The sequence below is a fragment of the Salvelinus sp. IW2-2015 genome, linkage group LG10, assembly GCF_002910315.2.
Source record: "Salvelinus sp. IW2-2015 linkage group LG10, ASM291031v2, whole genome shotgun sequence".
Classification (NCBI taxonomy): domain Eukaryota; kingdom Metazoa; phylum Chordata; class Actinopteri; order Salmoniformes; family Salmonidae; genus Salvelinus; species Salvelinus sp. IW2-2015.
The window spans coordinates 18,531,304-18,542,112 of NC_036850.1; positions in this window are offsets into that span (position 1 = coordinate 18,531,304).

Sequence of the window (10,809 nt, forward strand, 5' to 3'; positions counted from 1 at the left end):
AATACTGAGCATCCGGGGTTATAACAACACCAACTGGCTCCAAACGATAACTAGCTAGAAGGCTTCGACACACGCAAGCTAAAACAATGCTAATCATCGCTAACTGGCGCAAGGTCAAATAACCAATGGCAGACATCCAACATTGTTAAATACTTCCTGTTCCGGTCGAAAAATCCCACCAGTAACACTACACATTACTATGAGGAGGTAATACCCACAAAAACTGACTACATACAGGAAAAAGGCACCTTGCTAACGTTAGCTAGGAAGCTAGCCTACCAACCAATGGCCCTATTTGCCCCTTGGCTTGGTCTGCAACTCTCTCTTCAATGTCACCATCTCTCACTCCGCTTCGGAAACATGACAAATCCATTGCTGATTTACACAGCACATGTGTAGCCATGTTATCTTCATTAAAAAACGGATATTAATATTTTCTATACACTGTATATGAGGCTCTAATAATTTAGAAAATTCACCCGCACATCTCACTGGTCTCAGTTTCGCCAACGCTCCAAAAAACCATAAAGATATGTGATTAACCGGAATACGTAGGCTAGCGCGGGATTATGGGGAACTATGGAAGGTCAATCGGTCAAGTAGGTCACACTGATTATACATATTCAAATTATGTTTGTAAATAATGTGCGTTTGCGTGATTCATTTAGCTGTGCAATTGAATTTAATTTTTACGACGAATGTAGCAAACTAGTGTTAATTTTTGCTACCATGTTGCGCCAGCGATTGCATTCTCCTGTCACCGGTTGCCCTGATATTAACCAAAATGGTGTATTTGCCTGCCATACGGTGTGGGATTCAACCAGGGTGTGTGCTTACCTCTTCGTTCCGCAACAAGAATAAGCCAAACCTAGCTAGAATAAAGGCCTTCGACCTCGGAAGATTTTCCTTTAAAGTAAAAGTTTTCCAAGAAGATTTGATGAAATAAATAATACAAACGGTGGGGAAAATTACGTTAAACATTTTATGAGGAAATGTTAGCCAGACTTAGAATTTTGTGAAAAAGGAATACAGTAAGCGCCATTATGCACAAATAATATTTACATTGACCATTATTGTTAACAGCATTACAAAGAATTATTTAACCTTTATTTAACTAGGCAAGTCAGTAAGAACAAATATTATTTACAATTGAAGGCTGACCAAAAAGGCCTCCGCACAGGAACGTGTGCTGGGATTTAAAAATAAATAAAATAAAAAATATAGTACAAAAAAACCACACATCATGAGAAGACAGACAACACAAACACTACATGAAAAGAGATACCCAAGACAACCAAACATAGCATGGTAGCAACACAAACATGAACAAAAAAGCATCGGTAGCCAGCACAAAAAACAGGGTTATGAACATTATTGGGCACAGACAAACAGCAACAAAGGCAAGAAGGTTGAGGGACAAAACAATACATCACTTAAAGCAGCCACAACTGTCAGTAAAGAGTTGTCCATATTGAGTCTTTGAATGAAGAGATTGAGATAAAACTAATAAATGACTAAATAGTATCATGGTAAGAACAGTAATAAATAACAAAACATGATTATAATGCACATTAATACTAATAGTAATAAACAATATTAATAATATTACAAATATTAATCAACTTTTGAAAAGACTTGTAAATACCATTCTTTAATTAACCCATTTGGTTTGAAAACACTGTTCAGTACGTTTTTCTTTTTGCATAGTACGTACCACAATCCATCTACTTAGGAGCACCGCAAAGTTTCAAATCCACAGAGTTTACACCCAGAGGAGTGTCGCTGCTCATTTGGGGCCTTAATAGGGTGGCCCCAACAATTTAAATAAAACAATTTTCATATTGGACATTGATTAAGTTGATGGGCCACCACTTTAAAGGCCACCAAATCAGCAGTGATGCTCCTCTGGGTGTAAAACTCTGATGTATTTGGAAACTAAATTGCTTCCTGAGTAGAATGACCCCCCTTGTTTACTTGACACAATGTACAGATAGGTTTACCAATATGATGTCCAATATTAACAAACTATTGGATTTAAGATGAACGGGCCACTCTAAAGTGCTGCCAAATGAACAGCAAACACTCCTCTGGTGGGGTGTAAACCTATGTGTATTTGGAACAAGAAGTGCTCCTGAGTAGAGTGGAATCCCCTTTTACTGTGACACAACTACAAATACTTTTGTTAAGGTGCAATTAAATGCAGTACACACACAAAAAAATTGATGACCATTTAGGCTTTAAAATATAAACATATCAACAAATAAATTTGACAATGTCTATATAATTACTTTAAATTATTCTTTGTATGATAAGTAGTAATTTACAATATATCCCCATAGATTGTGACATTTTCCCATAATTTTAATAAGTATACAAGGCTGATTTTATTCTGAAGGATTCCAAATATCCGTTGACCCAGAAGTACTTAGTTATGTCTTGCCTGTTTCAACAAGCGGTGGTGTGTAGTATAGTACCGGTGCAAAACCACCAGAGGAAAGCCAAGGCAGAGTGAATTGTAGTAGGAGTATAACGACTATCTCATTGTACGGTGAACCAACATACATCACTGCACTGTAACATTCACGAAAAGTGACCTTAATGTTATAGGTAGCTATTATTAAGAGACTCGATTACCGTGGTCAACCCCCCTTGGGGCGGAGCTGTCACTGTCTCTCTGTTGTATCGGGTATGAAATCCGGTTGGCTAGCTGTCAAACTAGCAGTCTCCAGACCATCCTTGCTTACAATTACTAGTTTAGTGTTTCTCGGAATGAGAATGAGTATTAAAATTGACAACTCAGGCTTATTGCAAGATGCTTTTGCATGCTTGCTAAATATTCCTCATTGCCGCCGCTGAACGATTACTGGTGCCTGAGAACAGGAAGGAAGAAGAAAAAAGACAGCCACTCCCACTCCAATCCTGCTGTGTGGATGTGTTATACCACATTCCACGGCACACTTGCATTTGGCACCTCATGCTGGAAAGTGGCACTTACATTGGTGAGTGAAGTTGATCGTCTTTATCTTCTATTCACATTCAGGTTTATTAAAATATTCAATGTACTCCATTGCATGTTCACCACAGAAAGTTACTGGGAGCTGTTGAGTTAGGAAGTGGCATTTACAAGCTTCAATCCTGCTGACCACGTCAGCTAAAACTCAACATCATAGAGAAGAAGTTTTCTGATGACTTGTCCATTGTGGAGTTATCAGAAAACCTTCCTTCCACAGGGTGTTTGAGTCAGTCAGCTAGGCAAACAAGCTAATCTTTTTGTCTTTCCCCACTTCCGATTGACACGTGGTGTAAAGAGAACAAATATGTCAATAGCTGCGGTATTACCAAGCCAACGACGCGCCACCAAAAGGACTTCAGGTAACAATATTTTATTACAGGAGCCCTTCAAGCTCTGTGGAGAGTTGTGTTGATATGATAACACAGATGTACTCTGTCTTCTTTTGACTCCCACAGAACCTAAAGCCAGGTTGCTGAAAAAGTTGGTGGCCAGGATTGCAGAGAACCTTCAGCGAAGCAGACAATGATTATGGTAATCCTCTATTAGCCGTTCCAGTATCAGATCTTGCCACAATACTGAATTCATAATGTACACTGACCACTGTATCTCTAATAAATGTTGGTTCCTCAGGTGGACAGCACCAGATTCACCATGGGCTGCTATGAGCCCCTATTAGCCATTCTATGACCACCATTGAAAACAAGTGGAAATGCAGGGACTGTAATGCGTAAGTGGTTCCTGAGCTTTCCTATATGTAAGTGGGCGTAGATATATCAAAGTTACTGAACAGCCATTTACCCAAATAGATTTTGGAACATGCAGACATTTGACATGTCTTAACTGCTATACGATAGACACAGGCTGTCGGACCTCTCAGAGATAGGATCCATACAATTACTATGGATCAAAAAAATTGAAGTTCTATATGTAATTATTATGTCAGCCTTGCATACCGCATTGCAACACTGCAGCAAGTTTTAGGACTTGTGGAAGCATCATTTCTTGATCGGTGTCTTATCCTGTCCAAAGGAAAAGATTTGAACACCATGTATAACTAATCTGTTAAGTGAAAGATGAGAACCTAGTGTGTAGATATTTATTTTACTAGTAATTATCTAATCCTGATGCCTAGTCACTTTACCCTGCCTTCATGTACATATCTACCTCAAAATACCTCGACCTCTGCACATATGCTCTGTACTGGTACTCCTGTTATATTGCTCCATTCTTGTGTATTTAATTTATCCTCGTGTACTATTTTTATTTTAACTCTGCATTGTTGGAAGGGCTCGTAACGAGCATTTCACTGTGAAGTCTACACCAGTTATATTTGGCGCTGTGTGACAAATGCAATTTGATTTGTGATTCTCGAACGTGGAAGGCTGAGGTGTCTGGAGTGTTGGTTTGTGTTGGTCCAGGGGAACTCTTTTGAGGACTGGTTAGGCTCAGAAGATCACGTCGGCTCTGCTGGAGGGCAGGTCCTACGAGAGCCTGATCGACTTCGGACCAATCACCTAGACACCTCAGGAATGACTGCGACCAACCGCTGAGATCAACAAGTCTGTGCTGCACCTGTGCTAAGCCTTCCAGATCGAGGTGACTGCACTGCACAGACAAAGACATGCCGGCCAAAACGGCGAGTTGACGTGCTAAACTACTTTAGCGCAGGAATGCTGAATGCTAAGCTTTGTTCCTAGTGAATTGCTCTCACAGGGAAGAGAGCTTCGGAAGCACTGGCCAGTCTATTTTAAGGGGCAAGCAGGACCAGGTACCATTTGGATTCTTTGATTCGCCATAGTAGGGAGGGATCAAGACCTTGTGTCATTTCAATGCAAGGTGTTAATGTTCTTTCTCATGGTTTGGTATGCTAATAGTTAATTGAAAGATGTATGTGTAAATCTGAATGGTGGGGAAACAATGAATATCATTATTTGGACTTATTGATACTTAGTTCTTCAGAAAATAGTAGTGTTACAGAGATTGATAGAATTAGAAATTATTGTTTCTGAGATGTGAACTTATTGAAATATTACAGGATTGTTAATCAATGAGATATGTTGTGTTATTTCACTACCTATTAAGTCTTAATGTATATATTCTCCAAACTGTTTTTCCTCCCTGTTTTTCTTATAGAGATAGCTAGTATTTTATTTGTAAAAGATGATCTGATTATTCTTTACTTTAATTGCTGAAATAAATTATGTTATGGATAGGTAATAAACGAAGGCACTCGATAAAAGCAATATCCATGTTATGATTATTGATTAATTATATATTCAGGTGAATTAAGATAAAGTCTAAATAAAAAATATTTGAAGGTTTTGATATATTTAAACCTTTTTGTAAAAAAAAAAAATCGACAGAATGTAACAGAATAAAATGTAAGCTTTTCAGGATAATTGTGCATGTTTTTAATGCCTTTTCTAAAATCACTCCCTTGACCCTAGTGCTGCACCTACCACCACTTTGAGGGATCCACTAGATCTGAAATGAGTTGAGGTAAATTTAGGATGCATGTGCCATCACTTTTGGGTGAAGAACAGCAACAGGGATATTAATGGAGTCACCCTATGGACTCCCGGGTCACGGCCGGTCAGTGACACAGCCCGGGTCTGTAGTGACGCCTCAAGCACTGCAATGCAATGCATGCTTAGACCGCTGCAAACCACTCGGGAGGCCGGAAAAATACTTTCCAATCTATGAGGGTCCATCAAGAACAAGATATAGAAGCCTGAAAACAGTATAGAAAAGTTCATCTAAACCATCTCTGGTAGAAGTTAAGGGCCATGACAAATGGTATGGTGAAAAACTGATTCCTGAAAGAGACCATACCCCGAAGAATTCCATAACCTGAGAAATATGATGGAAACTACTACCATACGGCCCCATCCGACAGGAAATGATTCAGGAAAGGCCTTTCTCCACACGCCTTTCCTAAGCACTTCTCAGTAGTTAGTAATCAGACTTACCCCAGTCTTGGACTGGGAAATAGGTGTCCGTACTCATTTTGGGTGCCATTACTGTTTTACATTTAGTGCAGGGACTCCCACAATACTTTTGAACTAATATTCTTAAGCGAAACAGGAGCTTAAGCAGCTAAACATTTGAAGTCCCTTGCATGGCATGAACAATTTGCCAAACAGATTTTCTTGTGGAGTTTAACAGTCAAAGATATAGTACATTTATCTTAAAGCCATCCCTTTAAATATGTTTGTACCTTTAATTAGAATTTTGTAGACAGACGTAGGAAACAATTAGAGAGAAGGGACTCAGAATACAGCGAGTCAATGAAAAGATTCCACCGTTTCAGCGCACCAACTGGTAATTTAGGGTTAGGAAAGTATGTGATTGAATTCTTAATAAAACAGGTTTGGAGACCTTTATGCACAAAATAATATTGATTGAATCGAAAATAGTGGTTTGTTTCATGCCGTGAAAGTTTGTTCAAATTCGGTTTCAAAACCCAACTAAATATTGGAAGGTGGAAAAAAGCAGACAATAAGGTGGTTGACCAACAGTTCATATTAATCTACCCTAATCCTCACTAATCATGGAACTGTATGACAATGGGTATGTGTGTCTTGAGTTCCATAATTATTCTAATAGGCTAGATGCCCACCACTATTGCCACAAAACATTACCCTAATATGATCCACACATTTTTACTTATTTTACCTTTATTAACATAGGCAAGTCAGTTAAGAACAAAATCTTATTTTCAATGACGGCCTAGGACAGTGGGTTAAACACAACATGACAACAAACATGGTAAGAAACACAATATGGTAGCAGCACAAAAACATGTACAAACATTAGTGAGCACAAAACAATCAGACACAAAGGCAAGAAGGTAGAGACAACAATACATCACGCAAAAAGCAGCCACAAACTTGACATTATGAGTCTTTTGAATGAAGAGATTGAGAAATAAAAAACTGTCCAGTTTGAGTGTTTGTGTGCAGCTCGTTCCAGTCGCTAGCTGCAGCCAAACTGAATAAGACGAGCGACCCAGGATGTGGGTGCTTGGGGACTTTAACAGGAATGTGACTGCAGAACGGTGTTGTATGTGGAGTATGAGGGCTGCAGTGATATCTCAGAAGGGGGGAGTGGAACCTAAGAGGGGTTTGATAAATAAGCATCAAACCAGTGGCGGTCTTGCACAGGTATGCAGAAGATGACCCATTTACAGAGAGTAGTAGAGTCAGTGATGTGTCCTATAAGGAGCATTGGCGGAAAATCTGATGGCCAAATGATAAAGAACATACTAGCCGCTCGAGAGCACCCTTAAACCTGCCATCTATAAATTGATGTCTCCCGTAATCTCATGGGTAGGATGCTGTCATTGAATCAGGGTAATTTGACACTGGAGTTTGAAAGAGGCGCAATTACAAGAGAGGAAACCAAGTCTAGATTTAACTTTAGTCTGCAGCTCTTGGATATGTGCTGAGAGAAGGGACAGGTGTACGTCTACCCAACTCTCAAGTACTTGATTGAGGGACTAACCTCAAGCTCTAAACCCTCAGAGTAGTAGTAATAAAAACACCATGTGGGAAGAGGGGCATTCTTCTTACCAACCACATGACCTTCTTTGGAGGTGTTCAGAACAAGTTTTTAAGGGTAAAGAAAGCTTGTGGACAGTAAGAAAAGGATTTGTTGATAGAGGCATTTAACACAAAAATCCGGGGAGGGCCAGCTGACGGTATCCATCTGCATAAATGGAGAGAGGAGCTTCTACTGCCTGAAACTATTTGTTTGATGTAAATGAGAAGAGCTGGGCAATTTGTCTTTGAATAGATCCGTTAGGATCGAGCCTTTGGAGAAGCTCCATTTGTGACAGGCAGTGGCTGAGAAACAGGGCAGATTTTCTGACGTTTTTACACTGCGCGCTTTTGAATGAGGTAATTAAGCAAACCAGGCCAAAAAACCCCTCAGGACACTCCCATACTCCTTAGCCGGGACACAAAAATGAATGTCTACCGATCAAAAGCTTTGGCCAAGTTCAATAAAAATAGTAGCCACAACATTACTCCCCCGTAGAATCAAGGGCAATGGTGACATCATTAAGGACATATAAGGTTGCAGTGACACATCCATAACCTGGAGCGGGAAAACCAGTTTGCCTTAACCCCCATGGGGGGGGAAGGAAAAATACTATAGACATCAAGAAAGCCAGTCGATTTGATTGGTTGACAAAGTTTTTCCAACAGGGCAAAATAGAAATAGGCCTGTTTAACAATTAGATCAGCTTGATCTCCCCCTTTAAATAAAAGGACGAACTGTGGCTGCCTTCCAAGCAATGGGAACCTGCCCCAGAAAGGAGAGAAGAGTTAAAAAAGGTCGGAGATAGGCTTGGCGATGATAGGGAGCAACCTTAAAGAGAAAGGTCTAAACCATCTGACCCAATGTTTTTTTGGGGCAAGTTTCAGGAGCTCCGTTAGCACCTCGGACTCAGTGACTGCCCTGCAGGGAGAAAACTATTGAGGCGGGCAGGGGAAAAAGAGGAGAAGCATCGGGGAACTCGTATTAGAAAGGTGAGATTGAAGGAAATGTGGACGGCAAAAAGAGGGCATGGCATGAGTCAAATAGGAATCCCTGACTTAATGAAAGTGTTGATTAAAAGAGGCTCAGCAATTGCTTCTTGTCAGTAACAACCACATCATCAACATTAAGGACATGGGGCAAGCTGTGAGGAGAAGTTTATTCCTCCAGGTCGTTGAACCCATTTTCCAAACTTCTTGGGTTAGACTCAAGAGGAACTTCTTCGCTTAAAGTAAAACTAACTTTGCCTTCGGATAGCTGAGTGGACTTATTTCTCATACTTGCCTGAAACGAGAGCTAGTCAGCCTGAATTATAACATTGACATTATTTTAAACAGCTTTAAAAATAAATGATACAAATAGTTATCATGGAAATAACAGTTAGATATAAACAAAGCGTTTATTTTTAAATGGTAGTATTAATAATACTTAAGTAATAACAATATGAATAATAATATATTATAATAATTATAATAATATTCTTTAGGAAAAACTTTTAAAATCCCATTGTTAATTACCCCATTCGTAGTTGGAACACTGTTTTCAGTACGTTTTTCTTTTTGGACATATCTCCCCACACCTTAATTTCTTAGCTCTTCCAGCCGGAAACTTAATAGCGGTTGAATAGAATCAAGGTCAGCATTACACATAGATAGAAAAGTGCATAAAAAGAGAATTAGCCTTACATTCCATTTACGCACGTTGTAACTCGGGGTCGGAATCGACCCCAAATTGTTAATAAAACCCATCCAATTATTTCATATGGCTACAATGAAAGTGTTGTTTCTCTCTGCAGTCTTTCTCTACGGTCTCTGTCCCATGTTGTGGTTTCTGTGCTCTAGTTGTGGTAAAATACTGCCACCCAGTGACGATGTATGCAAATGACTTGTTTGGACAGGAGCGGGAACTTCCGGCGTCCTTGAAAGTGACACTACTTCTTGAATATTTCGCGCGGGAACTGCGAAAAACGTCGAGACTTATAGCACTGTTGCTGCGGAGATAACGTTACACGTAAAACGATAAAAAAGTAAGGTTATAAATGACCCTTCTGAGGTCGAATCCTTGCCGGAAAGGAGGTAGTGAAGATTATCCCCAATTTCAGGCTGACAAAGAATCTACTTGATTCGGGGTGAGTTGGTTAACGTCTTTAGCATAGCTACCATGTTTCTTGTTTAGTTACGACGTTAGCCTAGCTTTGCTACTAGCTACTATTTGTTCTGGCCTGACACGGATGTTGTAATAACTAAGCTAATTCATAACTGACTAGCAGCTAACATTAATACATTACCACAGTCAATTACTAGCCATCTAGGTAGCTAGCTGGCTACATCTCCAGGACTCCCATGTTTATGCCAGATCCTTGGGATGGCACATGGCTACTAAGCTAACGCGTTTACTGATACTGTACGTTTGTTGACATTCTGTTATGACTCAGAAGTGGATTCTGTCTCCAGGGGATCTTGGTCCTTTTAACCAGGCGCACCTGTCGAGCCGTGCCTTGTGGCTGCCTCAATCTGAAACAGAGCAGAAATTGCAGGATTAGTGCCACCAAGTGGTAATGATGTAGGTAATTAAGGAGACAGGGTCTTCTGAGGGTTTATCATAATCCTGGGTTAAAAATATCAATATGTTATAATTATGTATGTTAATATATTCTCTACCAAAGAGGTACTTCTACTAAACCATTGTCAAGCCTGAACTTCTTTATTTTTTCACATGTGTGAAGAGAAAACTGGAGGAATTAAGGAAGAGCTGAGAGAGGAAGGAAGAAAACATTCACCCCTGTCCCCAGTCCATACTACATGGAGCTGACCAAGCTGCCTACTTCAACCAGTCAGTATTCATCCTACACTTCCTAACTTGAAGCTTGATATATTGTCTTAGTTGGATATAGCTATTGATTTATAATCTGACTTTGGAATAGGAAGGTGTGTTCAAAGCTGTTGTCATATCCATATATCCCTGTTTCTCATGCAGTGCATCTGATAACATTCCCAAAGCGGATGAGATCCCACACGGTGAAGGACATCTGGGAACACGCGCATTCGCCAAAGCTCCGCCTCTCTGTGACAGCTTCATCAAGCCAGCAGGAAGAACACGCCAAGTTATCAATCAATCACAGAGGCAGGTTCGATTAATAACCTGGGGACACCGGGTTATGCCCGTTCCATTCTTGACCGGAAAAAAACGACGAAGGGCGTACCTTCCCTGCCTCAAATGGAAAGTAGTCAGCGCCACCGGGTCATATTGTCAACAAC